Source organism: Podarcis erhardii (genome assembly GCF_964252035.2).
Source record: "Podarcis erhardii genome assembly, chromosome: 11".
Taxonomy (NCBI): Eukaryota; Metazoa; Chordata; class Lepidosauria; order Squamata; family Lacertidae; genus Podarcis; species Podarcis erhardii.
In genome coordinates, this window is record NC_138501.1 from 25,720,927 (window position 1) to 25,742,242 (window position 21,316).

General features: G+C 41.1%; 1 protein-coding gene across 2 annotated transcripts in view; it reads left to right on the forward strand.

Moving 5' to 3' along the window:
- LOC309352170 (uncharacterized protein) overlaps positions 1-21,316 on the forward strand; it is a gene marked incomplete at its 5' end in the record, with an annotated part of 89,504 nt that overhangs the window by 24,874 nt on the left and 43,314 nt on the right. The window contains one exon of one of the 2 annotated variants that reach the window (XM_081880569.1): positions 2,999-3,198. The exons of the other annotated variant lie outside the window; for it this stretch is intronic. The remainder of the gene's footprint in view (positions 1-2,998; positions 3,199-21,316) is intronic. 2 annotated transcript variants of the gene reach the window in all.

Sequence of the window (21,316 nt, forward strand, 5' to 3'; positions counted from 1 at the left end):
TGGGTAAATCTTGAGTTTTCCAATGCTTAGCGACAAGTATCCTTGCTGCTGTTGTTGCATACATAAAAAATGTTCGGTCCTTCTTTAGCACCTTCTGGCCGACAATGCCCAGAAGGAAGGCCTCTGGTTTCTTAGGAAAGGTATACTTGAATACCTTTTTCAGCTCATTATATATCATTTCCCAGAAAGCCTTCACTCTAGGGCAAGTCCACCAGAGGTGAAAGAATGTTCCTTCATTTTCTTTACATTTCCAACATTTGTTATCAGACAAGTGGTATATTTTTGCAAGTTTGACTGGGGTCATATACCATCTATATATCATTTTCATAACATTTTCTTTCAAAGCATTACATGCAGTAAAATTCAGCCCAGTAGTCCACAACCTCTCCCAGTCCTCAAACATGATGTTATATCCAATGTCCTGTGCCCACTTTATCATAGCCGATTTAACCGTTTCATCTTGCGTATTCCATTTTAACAGCAAGTTATACATTCTTGAAAGTACCTTAGTCTTAGGCTCTAACAATTCCGTTTCTAGCTTCGATTTTTCCACCTGGAATCCTAACTTTTTGTCAAGTTTAAAAACTTCTTTAATCTGAGCGTAGTGTAACCAATCTCGCACTTTGTCTTTCATTTTCTCCTGACTCTGCAATTTCCAGTTATCTCCATCTGTTTCTAATATTTCCCAATACTTCGGCCATTTGGCCTCCATACTGAGTCTTTTCCGGGCCTTAGCTTCCAATGGTGAAAGCCACCTCGGAGTTTTATTTTCCAATAAGTCTTTGTATTTTATCCAGACATTAAACACTGCTTTTCTGACAATATGGTTCTTGAAAGCCTTATGAATCTTAACCTTGTCATACCATAAATATGCATGCCAACCAAAAACATTGTTAAAACCTTCCAAATCCAATACATCAGTGTTTTTGAGAAGCAGCCAATCTTTTAGCCAGCAGAAAGCTGCTGATTCGTAATACAACCTTAAGTCTGGCAGGGCAGGGAGCCACTGAAATTTTAAAGGCTAAAGACCATCCCTGAAGTAAGGCTGCAATCTAGGCCCCATTAAACTCAATGGGACTTACCTCTAAGTAGACCTGAGATAGAATTAACTAAGAGTGTCTCAGACTAGACCTATTGAAATTAATGGACCATAGCTTCTGTTTACAAATTTCATTGGGTCTACTCTGAGTAACACTTAGTTGAATACCACTCATAAAAAACAGGATTTGCACTGTAAGAGCTCCATCTTACTGACAGTCTCCGTGCCCAGTTAGGACATCACATGCACACAGACAGAAGGCTTGTGCAATACATTTGCTATTTAGATCTACCAAAGCTTAGGCATTTTTTGCTTGTCTGGCTTTTGGTGATATATATTATGCTGGCTGGGATCGGGTTTTAATCTGATTTTTAAAGTGTTTGTTTGATGTGTAAGGAAAATATTTTTTCAAAAATGATTATTTCTGCCACAGTGCAATATTGCTGCTTAGAGTGCACTGAAGGGTAAAAAGGTGGAGGAGGTTACTAATAAGAGCAAGAATGAGGTGGTAGCAGCTTTATGCTACATTTAACATTAAGCTTTGTCAGAAAGTGGCATTATTTTCCATTGTCTTATACATGAGAGCTTAATCATTAGTGGGAAATGTTTGGCTCAGACTGAGTTATGAGCTCACAGAGGTATGCTACTAGGAAGTATGTGCCACTGAACTTAATGGGACTTACATCAGAGTAAATATGTATAGAATTGTGCTGTCAGAGCTCACTTTCTCTCCCCCCTGCCGTCCCTCTCTCAAATATAAATATAGATGGCTTTATGAGCTATAATAAATGAGAGGAAACTTCGGGAATTTAGGAACAGGATAGAAATTTGAACGAAGGGACTAGCCGTGAAGCTGATTTTGAATCCTAGGAATGGTTCTGCTTCAGATCACGTGAAATGATAGGTTAAAAACAGAGAACGTCCTTGGACAGAATATGGAGTGCACTTTGCTCACGAGAAAGCTGCTGTAAACAGCCCCGTACACACACATTTGGGAGAAACTTCCAGATGGGTGTGAATTGATGTGAGTTCTGAGCCCTATCAGGTGAGGTCCTCTTTCTTTCTTTTTCTTATATAAGGAAAGAAAGAAAAGAAAATAAGACCTGACCACGAAGCGCTTTGGTTCACAAGCTGGATATGTGATAAGAGCTCTAACTGACAGAGGAAGTTAAGAGACAGGTTTTGCTTCTATTTGCTATTCCAGTAGTGAATTATTCACTGTCTTTTGACCCTTGCAGTTTCCTTCTATGTGTGACCTCCCCTCCTTTCCCAAGCAGTGTCTGCTAGAAGAGATCTGCCTCCTGGATGTTTTGACAGATACTGGATCAGATACTGAAGGGGCCTTTTCTATGCTTAGCATAGCGTGAAGTCCATCACACTCCCCTCCTCACACTGGGATATATTTCCCCCTACTTTGCCCTCCCTAGGGAAGTGGACATTCACACCAGCTTTGCACCCAAACCAGCCAAGCCTCTTGAGACAAAGTGTTTGTTTGAACACTAATGGATTTTAGTTTGCTTCAGACTTTCAATCTCAAGAGAAGTTATAGCGCAGTGCATTGTTTTGACGTAGACCACGGAAAGAGCATTGTTTGTCCTACACACACACACACACACACACACACACACACACACGTATATATATATATATATATATATAACAGGACGCAGGGGAGAGGCCTTTCAAGTTCTGTCTGAAAAATAATAGGCATACTTACAAGGACTGAACTGATACTAGGTGAGGCTTTTGAGCAGACAGACAAAGGTCAAGGAGGAGTGTAGCTAACACATCACTACAGGGAGGGAGAAGTGGATTATGGTTCCTTATTACATTACCACTACAGCTGGCTGTTGTCAAACAAAAGCTTCTGACCACAACCAATTATTTACCTAATCTGGAGAAGCCCCATTGACTTTGGTAGGAAAGTGTGAGTTTTGAGTGCCTGCCTTTCTCTGTCAGAACTTTCCAGTAATACCAGAAGTCTAGAGAAGAGAAGAGAAGAGAAGAGAAGAGAAGAGAAGAGAAGAGAAGGGCCTTGGAGCCACCATCGTTGTATAGGTGAAGGAGCATGTTTCAGGGACAATTTGCTTCATTCTTGCAGTACTTTGTCACCAAGTGGAGACACTTACGCCATTCCCCCTTGGATGCAGCCATTAAAGGTCTGGGGCCTCAGCTGCTACTACATTTGAGCATTACCTCCCTTTATTGCAAAGATAGCAAATTATTAAGCAGCATTAATGCAGTTATTTTCCCTCTTTTATTTATTTTACAAGATTCATATTCCAACTTAATTAACAAGAACCTCTAAGTGGTTCACATAAAAAAATCCATAAAAATATCCATAAACTCAAATGTTAAAAACATATTGAAATTAAAATTCATCAAAATATAATAAAGTCATTAGTTTTCAAACAAACACACACTAAAATTACATGTTGAAATTATGTGTCTGGGTAGGCTTGCTAAAACAAAAATGTTCTTAGCAGGCACAGGAAACAGTGAAGGTGGCTGCCTAATTTTAGTGGGCAGGTGTTACACAGGCAAAAATAATCAGGTCCCTGCCTCCCAGGAGCTTACATTAACAAATAAGCAATGGAGGAAACAACAGAGGGAGGGAAGCAAGAGACAAAATTAGGAAGAATGTGGGCAAATGGTATAAAGCTTGGTTAAGATGCAAATAAATCCTAGGTGAACTAACTTGGGAAGAAAGCCTTATAGCACATCCTTACTTCTGAGTTAACATGCACAGTATCAGACTGCAAAACACAAACAATGACATTTGACAGGATTACAGGCAGCCTAGTGATTGCAGCTAGGGAATCTGAAGAGATGTGGTAAATGGAACAATTCTCCCATGCATTCTCATAATGTATCTGGCCACATGCCTCTCTCTTTTTCATGTTTAATAGTTTGAAACTGTATGTATACTAGAGGCAAAGTCATTCTGTATGTAAAAAAGACAGAGTCTTTTTTGACACAGAGTCAAACAAAGGGGCAGATTCCACCATAGAATCACTATGGTTGGCAATATGACCCCACAAAAATCAGTTTCTTGGAGATGTAAGATTGCCTGCCTGAACAAAATACTCAAGGTGATCTTGAGATGGAGGATCAGTTCAGGAAGGTATCCAAAGAAGAAAGTGTTGCATTAACAAGTGACTGATTATACATACATTAGGTAAATGCATGTTCTAGTTCACAACAAAGAGGTAATCACCCAGAGCACTTGGTGTCAGTCATGGAACCAACTAGAGAGGTGGTGACTTTTAAGTGGCATCCAGGACCTGGTGTGAGGCATGTTATTGAACGAACTGGAAATAATGGTCAAATTCAGTTAATATGTAAGTGGAGAAATGCCAAGAAAGTCCAACATAGCTTGGACATCAAAAGAGGAAATTTCTGAAAAAGGAGGAGGTGACTGGTGGAAAAGTTGAACAAGGAAGCCAAATCATTCAAATTTCTTCAGAACACTTGAGAGAAACATTCAAAACTGCAGTAAATGGATGCTCAGTTAAAACATATACTGCAGATCAGGAAAGGTACCATCAAGTCCAACAGAACACCTGTGTGGTTAATGAGCAGAAGCTCACTAGAGACCCTGCAGTGCCCCCTAGGCTTGGCGCACATTGCAGCAGATTCACAGCCTGATTTACAGATGACAACAAATTATTCGAGGTTGTAAAAGCAAAAAGCATTTGTGAAGATCTCCAAAAGGAGATTGCCAAACTGGGTGAGTGGGTGATAGAATGGCAAATGTGATTAAATTTATGTATAAAGTGATACACATTAGGCTAATAATGAATAATGATTATAATAAGACTGATAACTCTTAACTTCACATATACATGGATGAGGGCTGAGCTGGCAGTGATTGACCAGGAAAGGGATCTTGAGGTCATGGTGAAATATGCAGCAGCAGCAGCAGCTGTGAAAAAGGCAAATTCCATGTTGGTGATCATTAGGAAAGCGATCAAAAATAAAAGTACCAGTATGCATTTATTATACAAAGTTATGGTGTGACCCATGCATGGAATACTGCATAGAGTTCTGGATGCTGTGCCTCAAAAATGGCATGGGAAAAGGAACAGCAAAGAAGCAAAGTTATCAGTGCAGAGTGACTTCTCTATGAGGCAAGGGCTTTATTGTACAGGAAAAAGACAACTAATATGGGCAGGGAGAATGGAAAGTAGACAGAGATGTTTTTCTTCTTTCTCATAAATATGAGAACCCGGGGCCATGCAATTAAGCTGAATGGTGGGACATACAGAACTTTCCCCTCACACAGGGCGTAATTAAAGTATGGAGCTTGCTATCCCAAAATATGAAAGCAACCACTAATTTAGGTAAAGGGTAAAGGGACCCCTGACCATTAGGTCCAGTTGTGGCCGACTCTGGGGTTGCGGCACTCATCTCACTTTATTGGCTGAGGGAGCCGGCGTACAGCTTCTGGGTCATGTGGCCAGCATGACTAAGCCACTTCTGGCGAACCAGAGCAGTGCACGGAAACGCCGTTTACCTTTCTGCCGGAGCGGTACCTATTTATCTACTTGCACTTTGACATGCTTTTGAACTGCTAGGTTGGCAGGAGCAGGGACCGAGCAATGGGAGCTCACCCCATCACAGGGATTCAAACCGCCGACCTTCTGATCAGCAAGTCCTAGGCTCTGTGGTTTAACCCACATCGCCACCCGCGTCCCCAACCACTAATTTAGGTAGCTGTACAGGGGGATTGAACAAATCCATTGATTTCAAGCTTCTCAGTGGCTCCTATTCATGATGTTATCTCCAAGATTAGAGGCAGTATACTCATGAGTTACCAGTTACCAGGGAACAACACTGGGAGAGGGCTATTACTCTCATGTCTTGCTTCCCACAGGCCTTCAGCTGACCATTGTGAAAACAAGATGCTGGACTTGGCAAGTCCCTGGTCTGATCCAGTAGGGTTCTTGTAATGTGGATAATATAATTTCAGGATTTGTCACTTCTCCCTGAACAGAAATGTGGATTTCACTGGAAGATATGTCTAGCTTTGGATTACAGATGAAACTTGTGGCTTCTGGAGCTAGACACTGGGTCCTGTGAAGAAAGCTAGTGTTGTACTGTATAAAAAGAAAGGCACCTTTGCTTGGCTTATGCTTTCCTGGAAAATAACATTCAGCTCTGTGAACCATTTCTGGCTAATTCTTCTTGGAAGTGCAACTCAGCTTGTACTGCAGACTAAGTGGGTTTGCGCAGGAGAAAGTAAAGAGAGAGAGGAACCTCTAAACCTCCCAGACTATCCTTTAACCTGTGATGAGCTTTCCTCGGGTGCTAGACTGATGCTCTCAGGGCTGTTTTCTTAATTCTCTTACTTCTCCTTCTTCCTCTTCACCTTTGAGGAGGAGACATATTTGTATGTTACTCTTGCTGAGATCAAAGAGCTGGCATGAGTCTTTGTATCTCCACCATAGTTAGACAGATCAAAGAACTTTCCTATCAAGTATGCTTTTCCTTTGCTTTCCTAAACTCAGTCACAGTTTATAACCAAGGGTAAAGAAGAAATTCAAGCACTTAGCTCGGCTTCCAAGCTGTGTGTTAAATCTGCACACGTATTCCAAGAATTCTAGAGGGGCGATGGCTCAAGTGGTGAGAGAGATCAGACATCATCTTCATCATCACAACCTGAAGGCTCCTTGGCCGAGCCCTAGCATTGAAAACAGGTTCCTCAGCACAAATTCAGTCCTCACAGGGGATGTGGGTTGAACCCTCAAATTAAACTATCACCTGGGGGTGGGGATGACATATATCCTGTTGCGAAGTCAGTGTTAAAATATGAAAGGTTCTGATCTATGCATGCATAGTGTTGGACACCCAACACTAACTTCAGTGGATTTCAGGTCTGGGGAAGTACTAAAGAACTCAGCAGCTGACTGTTCCAAATCTGAGACCCTACCTGCCTTCTCCAGAACCAGCAGAATTGGACCCTTACTAGAAAAAGCCCTCAGCCTACTGTGTTTTTGTTCTGCTCCATGAAGGACCCAATCCTGCCTATTAGGCGATACAGCAGGGATCACTTTGTCAATCCTGTTAGCATGAGGCCCCGCCTGTAGGGATTGCTTTCCCACTCTTGCAGATCAGTTCTCCTATCCCCCTCAGCAACGCATCAATCCCTCTTTGCTTGTTATGCGAGGAGTGTGAAATAACAAGCCACGGAGGGCTTAGAGAGGCACTTTCAGAGGGGGTGGGCCCTGGTTTCCCCACAGCTCGGAGCAACGTCTGGTTCCTACAAGGGGTCGCTTTCAAATTCACCAGCAAAGCGCTAAGAAGAAGAAAAGGTGGGTCTGTAAAATGGAAGAACCAGGCGTCCCAGCGGCACCTTGAAGGCTAATGTGTTTATCTGCAGCCTCGGACATCGCCTGCATTTTGGAAGGAGCCGCAGGACTCTGGGATGCTTCTGCCCCAGTCCCTCCGCAGCCCCAGAGGCGGAGCTGGCCACTTGAAACGGGGCTAGCTGTAAGGGGGTCGCTTTGGTGACTAGGCCGCTTGTTTGTGCTCTTGCGAAGCGGGAGGGCTGCAGAAGAAGCTCCATCGGTTCAGGCGGGCGAGCGGGCGGGTAGCCCCGACGTGGCCGCCTACTGCAAGAGCCACCCACTTTGAATCCTGCCGCTCCGATTGTGGGTTCAGAACAGCAGCAGATGCTCCTCTCTCTTTCAGCCCCCTGAACGCTTAAGGCAGGCCTTAGCCGACTCCTCCAGCCTCTGTGACAGCAAAACTCTTCGGCTGTTTTTAATCCCTGCTGCCCCATGAAAGCTGGGTGGATTCTGGCCTCTTGCTCGCTGTTGATGGTGGAGACAGCACGCAAAGAAAGGCCCCGATTCCGAGTCAGCCCAGTGGAGTTTTATGGGGCTCTCTCCAGCACATATCTGGAGAAGGATTGGACGCAAGGTAAAGATTGCTTACAGAGCAATACTATGCACGTATATTCCGAAGAAAGTCCCACTGAGTTAGGTGGGAACTTACTGCCCAGTCAGTCGATATAGGACTGCAGTCAAAGGCTTACCCGGGAGTTATGCCCGACTGAGTTCAACGGGGCTTTCCTTCTGAGTAGACGCGCAGAGGATCCTGCTTGTTAATACGGATTAGTGATCTTTTAGCCATCCTGAGCGCTCTCCGATAGCTGGCTGTGACTGAAAGGCGATAGCCCCCCCCCCCTCTTTTCGGTGCACACTTATTTGTGGAGCTGGGATTCTAATCTAAAACCAGCGGCAGTGAGTGCAGATGGTGGCGGGGCAGTTAACTCCGGATTGATTAATGTGATGCAGAGCAGAAGAGTGTGATCTTGTGGATGTGGCGTTGAAACAGCAACTGCTCCAGGCCTCAGGTGGCGAAGAGTCTGTTCAGATGCTGAGGATGCAGACCGGGTGGGTTGGGTTGGGAACACTTGGGAAATATAGTCATTCGCCCATTGGTTTCTCAGCAGTCGGGGAAGGGGTAAAAAAAAAAAAATCTTTATAGGGTGAAACAGGCAATCAAGTGAAATCTATCCTCTTTAAATAAACGGATTCCTCTGTATTTTCCCAGTGTTGGTGAAAGTTGTTGTCTCTGACATTCCCCTGGGCTTTTCCCTCTGCACTCTGATTTGGTGTATAAAAGCAGTCCTGAATGATGGATTACTGTGTCATTGCAGCCTGCGAAGGATTAATTTGTTTCATTGATTTCTCTTTAGGCAGATTGCCAGAATCCGCCGCTTCCCACCTTTCCCCGAGACTTCCAGCAGTAATAGACAGTAATAGCCTAAGACAAATCAGCCAGTTTTGTGTAAAAATAGAAAACGCAGAACCCCTTTACGCTGAGCTCTCTCCGGGAGAAGTTGGTCGCCTGCGCTTCTGTGCTCAGAAAGTAAACGGGTCTGTGAATATCTTAAAAGAAGATCTTTAACAACAAGGGGGGGCGGGAAGGGAATATTGAATTGGAATGACTGACAGTTGTGTGCTCCGGCTCCACCCCGGAGTCTCCTGCTAGTGTTGGTCTCATTGCCAAGGTTGGCAGTATACCCCCAGTCGGATCATAGAACTGCAGAGTGGAAAGGTACCATAAGGGTCATCTAGTCCAACCCTCTGCAATGCGGGAATAAAGTCGAGTAACTCGGAGCATGTGCATTTTTCTTTCGTAGCACTTGGGGCTTGCAGGTCAGCTTCTGTGTGGGAAAGACCCCCTTTAAGAAATACGGGTGTGAAACGCAACCATTTCCATCCATGAGATTAGCCACTGATGTCAATGAGTGGCGTCTACTTTGGAGGCAACAGTTCTTAAGAAGGGCGAGTAGCAACAGCGCCGACGCAGCCGCCCCAGCCCTTACGGGCCCATAATGAGAAGCCATTGGAAAACCATTAAAGGGCATTTCGTGGCTGCTCAACCCCGGTTCAGTCCAATAGAAGAAAACAAGGCAAAGCAAGAGTTCATTCTTTTTATATTAGGCGTCGGCCTATAGCTAATCTGTTATCGATCTGTCTCTCCGTATGTCCGTCTGCGATATTGCCAAGACACGTCAGGCTTCAGAGTCCCCTCCCGAGTGCAATGTAGGGAGGAAACCGTCTGATCAATTTGTCTGGAAGCGTTAAGAGGGTCATTTGATTGGAAAAACGAAAGACACTCAAGCTAGACGGGCAGATGGGGAATCATGCGACGTTCAGACATAGAGAAAAGTCACGCCCATTGTTACATAAGGAGATCGCCAGAGTATGTGCGCTTGCAGACTTGAGTCAAGTTGCGATCCTATGCGTGCGCTTACATAGGAGTAAGCCCCATCGAACTCACTGGGGCTTACTTCTAAGTAGACCAGCACAGGATTGCACCTCAAGACTAAATACTTCGGCTTAAGTGAGCTATGAATATGACTAATAATTTTACTCTTGGATGGAGTGAGCCCGGGTTCCAAATTCGCATCTGCACCTTTGATCTATTCGGAAACAATGTACTTTCCCCCCCTTTCCAAAAAAAGAGCAGTTGCTGAGCAAATAATACTCAACTACAACAACCAACTTACAGCGTTCGGGAGAGTCAGAAGTGATTTTTTTCCGGAGCTGGAAACTGTTCTGATTTAGTGATATCAACTTTTATTTACGGGTAATGAGTAAACTGTCAATCAGTTAAAGGCTTATTTTTTAAAAAGGTTGATGAGCTGTCTGGCTTTTAACTTATACGTCGATGAATTGACCGGCTGCCTAGATTTGGAAGTCGGTTAAGAGAGGCAACGGAGGAGGTTAGATTTATGATTGAGAAAGAACCACATATTGCCTGGATGGAGATGCTGCCCCACCCAAGATGTTGCTGGACTATAGCTGGTATCATCCCTAACCATTGGTCATGCTGGCTAGGGCTGATGGGGATTGGAGCCTAGCATCATCTGGAGGGCCACAGGTTCCCCATTCCTGAAACATTCGGCTGTTGCCAGTAGACCTATCGGCTCTGAGCAATTTTCTTGCTTTTCTAATCTAAATCAAACTCGGGAAACCAGATTTCCCTGATGCCGACGTAGTTAAAAAAAAAAGCTATGGTTAAAACCAGTTAAAACCATGGTTAAAGCCAGTGCCCAGCCCAGGCCTACAAGTTCCTGAAGTTCAGTCTCGGCGTAACTTCGACGTGGACTGTGAGTCAGCTTGTTAAGTTTACCAGCCGGGGGAAGAAACCAGCATCCCTTGAAGTCGCGTCGGAGGAGAAGCCTTTAGATCTCTCTGGGATATGCATCTGAATGTGAGCTGGCCAATCGCTGCTTTCCTCTGGCGGAACTCTGATCCTACCCCAGGAGCGTCTTCCAGATTCTCATGGGACGCCGGAGCAGCCCAGAGCCATCGTGGGAGGTATATGCTCAGTTCCAAAGAAACATTAGTTTTGTTAAGTCGGCTGAAAGAAAACCCTTTGACAAGATCCAGTCGCCTTGAATAAGATCCTGATAACGCTTCTGTGAAAACCATCCCTTGATGTCCAACTCTGAGAGCGCTGTCTTTAATTAATTACTTGATCATTGAAAATGTGCTCAGTGCGGCAGAATTTATTATTGTGGCTCTTGCAACAATTCTGGTATTATTTCCATTTTATACACAGGAAAAACACAGACAGTCTTATGGCAGAGGTGGGACTTGAAACAGGGAGGGGAGCCTATGGCCCCTTTCAGTGTTACTAGACAACTCCCATGGTAGCATGTTGACCATGCTTCCTGGAGCTGATGGAAGTTGTGGTCCAGAAACATCTGGTTGGAGCCACCAGCTTCCCTATCTAGGGAGCAAGCTTAATTCCCTATCTAGGGAGTAAGTTGGACATACTTCTGAGTAAATATGCTTAGGATCACTCTGGAACTGTGCAATCCTATGCACATTTACTTGGGAGTAAGTCAGTGTGTTCAGTGAGCCTTAGTTCATAGTAAGTGTGTTTTGGATTGCAACCTGAGTCTTCCAGATCTAAAGGAAGATGGACCAAAATAGCAAGCGATTGAGTTCTGCAGAACTCTTCATCAGGCTGGCTGCTGAGCAAAAGTGTGTGTGGTAGGGATGAACAGAAAGCTGGTATAAAGATAAAGCCATAAAGTCTGTAGCTGAAACAGTCTAAGATGGAGTCCTGGAGGGATTTTTTCATAGTGAATTTGATTAGCATATGCTAGGTGCTAATAGATTTTAGGTGCGATTCTGGGACAATGAAACACTTATATGTCTCAACAGGGCTCCCTATGATTTTTGTATGTTCCAGATCTGGAATTGCCACCATTTTATCCCTTGGCAATGACCATATGCTCTTAACAGCAGCACCACAGGCAGAAATTGAACAGATGTAGAATGGGAGATATGCTGGTGGAAAAGCCATATCTGTTTAACTTCTGCCTATTCAGCTATTTGTGCACCCAGCTAATTATCTTTCAACTGAAGCACATTGGTTAGCCATACGATGTAGCCCTTCACCCTGTTCTGAATATCTGCAGGTTCTCTTGCATAAGTCCTATTGAAAGGCCTGGGGTTAGGGAACTGTGCAAAATTTAATACACAGTGGAAATTGCTTCTTCTGAGTAAACATGCATTGGATCAGGCTACACATATAAAGTACATTTGTTGAATATGTGGCTTGAGAAATCCTGTTATGAAACTGTTCTGTAAGATTTGCCACAACATGCTTAGCTGTCCAGTTATCTATGCAACAGAAAATACAGAAGTGGGACAAAGGAGTCCCAGTGAACTCCACAACTAGCTCAGTGGGAGAAAGTGCTTTGTGGACTGAGGTAAATGACTGCAATTCTGTACATTTTTATCTGGAGGTAAGCCCTATTGAATTCTATAGGGTTTACTTCTGAGTAAATATACATGGTGAAACATGTATTTCATAGATCTGTTTCCATGCACAAATTCAGAAAGATACACATTGACAGTTGACGCGTGTCATCTTTGTCACGGTAAACAAAACTGTGTGTACAGGAACAAAAATACCACTCTTTGAACATGCATGAAACATATCATTGTGATATTAATTGCATTGACACAACCTTCCAGAACCAAATTCAACACTGTGCAAGGCCATTAGCACACAAAAGATGAGCAAACCAAACCAAACCAAACCAAACCAAACCACACACACACACACACATACAGAGAGAGAGAGAGAGAGAGAGAGAGAGAGAGAGAGAGACTGGAGGTGCAAATCTAATGCATACTTTTATAGGAATCAGACCTATTAAATTTTGTGGGACTTCCAAGTAAACATGCATAGCTTGAATTTGCACAAGAAATATGTGCAAGCAAGGAAGATATCTATTTGTTACTCTTTAACGGGCTTCTTGAAACCACTTCACTGTTACTTAGAAGCCTGCAGTATTCTTCAACCAACAGAAGGCTTTCTAAGGCAAGACTTCAACTTGTCTGTTCGGTCTTCAGTAATTAGTAGCCAAGACAATATAATAATGCAGAACACTGATGAAATAAACCACTTCTAAAATGGCTCCCACTTGGGACCACTTTATGGTCACGTTTGCTAATTCCTCAAATGTTTTATTATCCCTCTTCCACTCAGCATGGCAAATCAGAGCCCAAACAGTCAATGTATCCTCCTGGCCCTTTCTTGTTCTTTTGCCACCTACAAAAAGCAGTAAGATGAATTTCAGTGAAATCCAAATCTGAAACTCTAAAACAAGGCTGCAGCCTTTCATCCCCACAGAACCGGACAGAAACAAGAGCCAGCTAGATTAGCAAACATTAACCCCTCGAACAGGAGTGCACGCCTATTGAAGTGACAGATGTACGCTCCTCACAGATTTACTTACTGTACCTTTTAACACTCATCAGTTCTAAGAGCTGCGTATAATAGCAACTTTATCCTTGTCAGGAAAAGGCTTAATGTTACATTACAATGTGTTTTCTCAAATTTATATTGTTTGAAAACTTAATTCTCAGTTATTGTATTCAAAGTGCACATGAGATTAACACTTAGCACCAGATCTAATATAGCATTGGGCAAGACCACCCACAGTATTTCCAGCTGTGACCTTAGGATCAGTTTGTCTTTGGGCAAAATTGAGCCCTCCCTGCTCATGCCAGTGCTGGATTTACACATAGTTAAAGCTTAGTTGCTGCCCACATGGTGTCCTATAGGTTTCTTAGTACTTGTACATTATTAACATCTTTATTTTCATGATCTATGGGAAATTTGCCTTTTATCTGAATAAGCCTTTCTTAAGGAGCTGGACCCCTAGAAATGGCATTTTTTTGAAGTTGCATATATGAAACTCTTAGTGACTAAAATAAAGCAAAGTATTTTTAAAATAAAAAAGATTTTTTTTTTTTTTTTGGCAGGGGGGATCTGATAAAAGATATTTCAGCTTTCAAAACAAATTCATATCTCTTTTGCATCAGTTGAAGCCCTGTGTTCCCTACTGGGAACATTTAAAAAGAAAGGCAATTCTATTTTCTGATGAAGTTTTATTTAAGTAAATGAATTAAGGCATTGCTTTACTTTTTATGTGAACATAAAGAGTCTCTTGAAAGGCCTGTTGATCCCTTGACCACTAATAAAGACAGATCCATGATGTGCAGTGAAAATACTGGCTCTATTGAACCAAACTGAGCAACCTAACCCCAGGCATGGATGAACTTGTAGAACAGACACAGACCAGTGACCAGCATGTACTTGAATCAGGCATGACTGTGGGAAATACATTGTACTCAAAGCCAACTGGGGAGACTGATGATAAGGCTACTTCAATAGTTTTGCTGACTATGATAGGCCCACAGGGGGCATCCTTGGTAAGTTATAGATGGCAAAGCTTTCCCTTGTGGGCTTTGGTACACTCTGGTATTGTTCTCAAAGGGCATTTGGAAACTTTTCCTGTGCAAATTCCGTTGAAATGAAAGGGACTGTCATGTGAGCAGAAATGTTAAATTTCAATCAGTTTGCTGAGGAGACGGTTCTCAGGGTGCCTGTACCCTTGGCCAGACATGGTCCATGGTTTCCATTTTTATGTTAAAATGGGTTTTAAAGGAACTTGTGAAACCAACTTTTATGAATATATTACTCCATGGCATTTCCAGTTACATTAGGTCTCCAAATCTAGAAGAAAGTTTTCCCCCAATTCACTTCTAGGCTTGAATATATTCCAAGAGCATAACCAGAACTAAGTTAAAAAGGTTGTTGTTGCCACAGAAACTCCACTCACAATTGCATAAGGTCTTCAGATTATGGCAGCAACCTGCTCCAGTGTAGATAAGATGATTCTTGAGGAGAGGGACTAATATCAGTACCCCTCCTGTTCTTGGAAATCTAGCACTTGACGCTCACAAGAACTGTAGGTGAACGTTTCAGAACAACCATAACCCTAGTTCCCCAAAGGGTGTGAGTTCACCAGAGAGACAGGCATTCTAAGTACAGAGAAAACAAATTTAGTTGGTATCTTGCCTTTGCCAACTGTCAGAAGTCGGCATTCTAGGTAGATCTGTACAAAGTTGCTTCCTAAGTTTGTGGAATCATTAATTCCTTCTCTGCAAATTATTCTGATTTGAGTTTTCCCTGCAATGATTTATAACAACAAGATGAACAGCAGCATATTAGTTTTAATGTGTTGTGAAAAGCCAATAGCCTGATGGGTCTTAATTATTATTATTTTTTTGCAGTACAGTATCTTTTATTATTCACCTAGAAGTTTAATGGGCTTGATTTACAAGAGGAAGGGGTGTTCAACTGGCTAATACACAAACACTTCTGAAGGATATTTAGAGAGGTTACAGAGTCTCTTGCCCAACCATTAACCTCTGCTGTTGCAAGGGCTTTTATACTAATGACAGTAAAATCCATTTCCCTGTTCTTTGTGTTGTTATACCAAAGATTAAAGTGATGTTATTTGCCAAAGCAAGCAAAGTCCACCAGTTTAGTTAAAAACTAGAATTCTTAATGAACAATAATTTTCTACTAATCCAAAGGCAGATGTGCACCATGAGGGGGAGAAAAAGAGGAAATGTTTAGTATTGTTATAGGCATCTGTTTTATTAAAAATGCATTTGACAGGGTGCTAAAAAGTTACTCTGTGAATGCTTTGTTCTGTACGGTCCCTTTTGTTCCATGTGGTGGGATCTTGCAAATGTATATTCTTATGTTTGACCAAGCTATCAGAATTAGTTATATCCAATTGTCTCTGTAACTCTACACTGCATTAAACATCTTAGCAGCTTTTTAGTTTTACTACATTTCAGGGTATTGAGAAAATTGCTACCATTAACAAAAGTGGCTCTGAGGAGTCTGGAGGACTTCAGGAATGTTAATGTGTTGTAGAGACTTAAACATGTTAGTTCCAATTTGTTCCAGATAGATAGGAAAGCAACCCATCTGATTGCAGTTTGGTAACCTTTGCATGAGTTCATCCATTACATTTCCTAGCTGTATTTTCATGGGGTTTCTCGCATAAAGGAGGGGAACAGATTTTGATAGTTTGGGATTCAGCTAGCAACCTGAATTTAAGCTGTCTCCCTCGCAATGTGCATAAATGTTAAATATGAGGCTGCAATCCTATACTCAAGTACCTGGGAGTAAGTCTCATTTCACTCAATGGGACTTATTTCTGAGTAATCATGTGTAGGCGTGCACTGATAATATGCTTATATGTCAATTCTAAAGACATTTATGTGAAAGCAACATTTCAATAGAACTTACTTCAAAGTGCTTAGAATCGTGGTAGCTACGATCATGACTAACACTTTATGTTAAACACATTTACTTGGGAGTACATCTCATTGATTTTGATGGTATATACTTGTAAGTAAATGGAGTCAATAAGGCACATAAATAAATTATTATTTTTATTCCTTTTTAGTAAAATGAATCACAGACCTCAATGGGAACTATGAGCCTGTTCAAAGCATGCATCAAAGAATGCAATGACTTAAATCCATGATAAATCAATTTTCAAACTTGTGCAATATTGTACGTATAGTCCTTGACAATATACTGTGACATAGGGCTACAGATTTTTCATGTTCTGTGTTCTTTTATTTTCCCTGTATTTACACACTAATCTTATGTTAACTGTAAAACGTCTAGGTTATGATCTAGGCACATTGTAAATATGAAAAATACTGTTTTTACTTACAGCCAACAGAAGTTTTAAAAGAATAAATAGTTCAGGGTGTTCTATGACAATTTATAGCAAACCAAATATCAATTAAAATCCATCAAAATAGAATTATGAATTCAGAGCTCAATGAAGGATTATTATATATTTTTTTGCTTTGTTTTATTCTTTGTCTGATGAATGCACAATGTATTTGTCAATTTAATTCTTCATTAATATATCCATTGTGCTTCCTCAGCACAATGCTCACATTGGGCACATGCAGATTCCTATTATTATTATTGCTTAAAAAAACTACTATATCAAAATGTGCTTTTTAGGTTTCCTTTTCACATGCAGCTGTAAATCACATACTGTACTTTTAAAAGTGATTCCGGTTTATAGAAGATGTGCAAAAACACTGACAATAATCAAGTATATTTTGTAAATGAATATGAAGAAGTCTAAATATATATTTTAAATTAAATTAACTGTGCATTCTAAATATCCCCCTCATTATATCTCTCTGGAGAGAGAATTCTTGTTCTGCGCTGAAATGTGATCTCACATTGGTGCATTGTTAGTGCCACATTTCACATACAAGTTCTGGAGCTGGTAACATTTCATTGCAGGAGGAAGTTAACCATCATATTTTGGATCAATTTTATGGGAATCTGCAATTAGTTTTAATAGGAAGTTTGTTTCACACACAAGGATTGCTGAAAGAAGGCTGATAAAGCAACTGCAGACTTTACGGTCCTCCTGTCTAAAAGAACAGCAATGCCACTGTAAAAATATATCATTGAATATGTCAGTCATGTCCTTTTAAAAGCTTTTTTTTAAAAAAGGCAAGGCAAGGAGAAAAAGATTTCAGACTCGCAACATCCATTGCAGGGAGTGTAAAAATGTTATAGGGGGCCAATCTACCTTAACCATATCTGATTATATTTGGATCAGTTATGTTTGGTTCAAACACCAGCATACCTAAGTCATTATGAAAGTGTTGTACAGTAAATGTAAAACGGGGGGGGGGGGGGGAGTCTGGATGCTACTGAGCATGGCAAACAGCATGTCTAAAAATTTATTACATAATAAATAAATTTCTGTGAAGGTCTTCCTGTGTAGTGGCAGGAGTCTGTTTTATTTTATTCTTATATGAAAAGAAATCAAATGAATGCAAAATGTATTTAGGGAGACATGTGTCAAATGTAGCTTAGTTTTTCTGTTTCCATATCTTTAGCTGGATCGCAGTTTTTGCAGAAATCTACATTTGGCGATCACATGTTATTTAGTGCTAACATGTTAATAGGTTGATAATCTGTAAAGATTAAGAGGCAGGGGAAGGGATGCTGCTGTTAAACAGATGGCGTGCTATATGAATTATGTCATTTCTATAGTTATAAAATAACTTGAGAAAATGTACTGTAACAGTATGCTAAGATTCATTACCCCCAAAATGCTTTCAGGAGGAAATGGGGATGGGAGCATAGACTCTTTCTCCACAAGCTTTACATCATAAAAAGGTTCAGCTTTCATGAAGAAAAGAAATCTAGCTTTGTCTGTTACTCCAGTGGTCATTCTCTCTTTGTATGCGCATTAAATAGCCGAATAGATTCATGCAAATAACTGTGGGGTGTTTAATTTGTTCTACTGAAGTAGAGACAACTACCAGCAAGAGCAATAAAAGTCGCATAATGAAATAAGAATACTACGAAATCCAAGGATTTTAGTGTGGCCCGTTATTCATTCAATTCCTGGCAGCCTTTATGATTACAAATCACTTGATTGACTAACTAGACATTCTCAGAGTGAATTATGAATCAGATTCATTTTTCCTGGTTGATAGTTGGTACATGTTGTAACTCTTCCTCTCTGTGATATATCAAGTTCTTGTAACAGTAATAAGAGATATAATCAACTCTTTATTTCAGGACAAATAAATTGCCTTTTCAAAAAATGAAATGTGGTTGCTAACATTTTAACAGGGCAGCAATGTAATTCCTGCCTGCTATTCCAAGGCGGAAGCTGATGTGATGAAATAGCTTTTAAGTATTTGACTTTGCTGAAATTATTTGAAGAGTAATATACCTTCTGTCCATACATGGAACTCCCATAGACTTCAGTGGAAATTATCAGCACTGATATGGGGAAATAGTGGACCATTTCTTGTTTTGGAAATAAAAGAAATCCCTGAAACAATAGAATCAAAAAATAACCAGTGACTTTTGTAGGAATATGTGAAGAATATCCCTGAATGACAACGCTGACACTGGAAAAACCCACAAGATTTAAGAACAGATTACTAATTGACCATTGTCAGACTGTCTATTTATTGTACAGTTTCATCAGACTATTTAATATGAGCCATATGGTGAAAGAGAAAAAGCGTAAGAATGAATGCACAAGGCACATTTCAAATATGATTTTAAAATACTGCAAATCCGAATTACTGGTGTAATTTCACATAGTCTGAATCAGCCCAAATTGGGCCAACATGGGGTAGCTGATAGAAACCCTTCCTAAGGACACTTCACCACATGGTCAGTATGAAGTCACTTCAAGGAGGGAATGGATTTGGTAGATGTCTAGTAGTTTGAGGGAAATTTCTCTTTGAATTTCAATGTACCATGGGCACTCCTTATTTTCAGGTCAGTGTAAATTTCACGACAACCAGAAAATGTGATGGATATACACCATCTAGATGAGTCACAACACCATTCAGATAAGTGAGAGCACAACATCAGGCAATATTGTTTTGGCTCTCTGGCTACCGAGATGGAGAGACGTATGAGCAAGTGAGCCATTGCAGAGCAAAGAAGGAAAAGTGGCACAATGTTTAGAAATGAAACCTAACAAGAGGTGCTTTTTGCAATTAAGCACACTTGGTGAATGATGCTATTGCAAAGCTTTTGTAACTCTGCCCGTGGAATGCTTTAACCATTGCAATCTTAATGGAGGGGCTGGATTTAGCTGGAGACAATCATTTTTATAGAAACTGAAAGTGACAAGTGCACCTGCAACAAAATGCTACGGTGTGTATTCCTACTAAGTACCAGCCAGCCAGATCTCCAGCCAGATCCTCTTTAAGTACACTCCATTCCATTCCTCTTCCCCTATCCTACTTCCTCTGCACCCTACAACACTGAGCTACTGAGCAAGTTCAGTCCTCTTTGGGTTGTTTTTAGGCTCCCCACAAGTTTTTTTTGTTTTTTTTTACTTAAGCAAGACTTTGGGTTCCCTCAAGCCTGCTAACACCTCTCTCTTGTGTACAGATGGTGGTGCTGTTTCGGCTACAAAATAAGAACCAAGGTCACCCAGTGAGCTGGGTGGAAATTTGAACCCAGATTTGCCTCCCATTTTTGTCAGACTTTCTAACCATTACATCTTAACCCTAACCCACACACACTCTAATCACTAACCATTCCATTATGGTGACTCTTTGAGAAGACAGCATGGTGGCCTGCAATCACATTTTTGCTTTGCTTTATGAAATATGGAAAAGAACAACTGGGAATACTAACTGACTGAATCTGAACACTGGACTATATTTTTTTGGGGGGGAAACGAACGAATTCCTATACCCCTCAAATAACCCAGAGATGCATTTCAAATAAAAGGATACATTCTACTCATGTAAAAACATGCTGATTTCCAGACTGTCCATGGGCTGGATTGAGAAGGCGATTGGGCCACATCTGGCCCCGGGGCCCTAGGTTGCCTCCCCCTGGATTAGACTGACATGAGTCAGATGTTTGGATTTTGGATGAAGAGAACAAAGTAGAAAGGTATAATGCTTTGGTCAAGTCCTGGTAAGAATTTGGGGATCAGGCCACAGATAAAGGGGTAAGGAGAAAGTGATACCCACGTAGCATTTATACGCATTTTAATATCAGGCATACTTTGAAAGGATAGCATTAAGCATAAGCCACCACAGCATATTATATTCCACGTCTTATCCTCTCTGCATCTCTTTAACTCTTATGAAAGGTTTTAATTTCTAAATTAAAACAGCCTATATAATCAGCCTCAGAAGCTCAGATTTGTAAGACATCCTGTTATAAAAAATGTGTACTGTGATCCAGTCTTAAGACAGGCACTTTTAAAGTATCACTGATTCCAATAGGAGAGAGTTATGTCATGCTTTCCCACTGATAATCAAGAGGACTAAAATACTCTTACTTTTGCTTGGATCATGATCTGGATCCAATAATTATCTAACCTGCTCTCCATAGCCTCCGAAGAATCTCAAAATCTCCACACACTACAGAAGGGTACAATTCAATGTTATTGGGCTGAACTAAAGTTGTTATAAATGATCTTATAAACCCCTGCACAGCACAGTATTTGTCAGTGTCCTCTCCCTTTGTCAGCTGATGAGGGTGCTGAGGTCACTGTATGTGAGTGTGAATGTTTTCTCATTGTTCCATTGCTGGCTGTTGCATGCTGGGTCATCTTTGCATTGGCACCTTGGCTATGGAATTGTCTCCTTCTGGAGGTTTGGAATGCCCCAACCTTGATGGTATTCTGCTGTCTGATTAAAATACATCTGTTCTTAGCAATTGGCAAATCAAATTAAGGCTATTCAAGGTTTTAAGAGGTGTTGAATAGCTGCTATTATATGTGATTGTTTTACCACTGAGTGATAAGTTTAGTTGCTTTGTGAGTTTTCTTTTTGCATACTATGTTGTTTTATGGCATTTTGTAATGAAGAGTGGCCTAAAAGT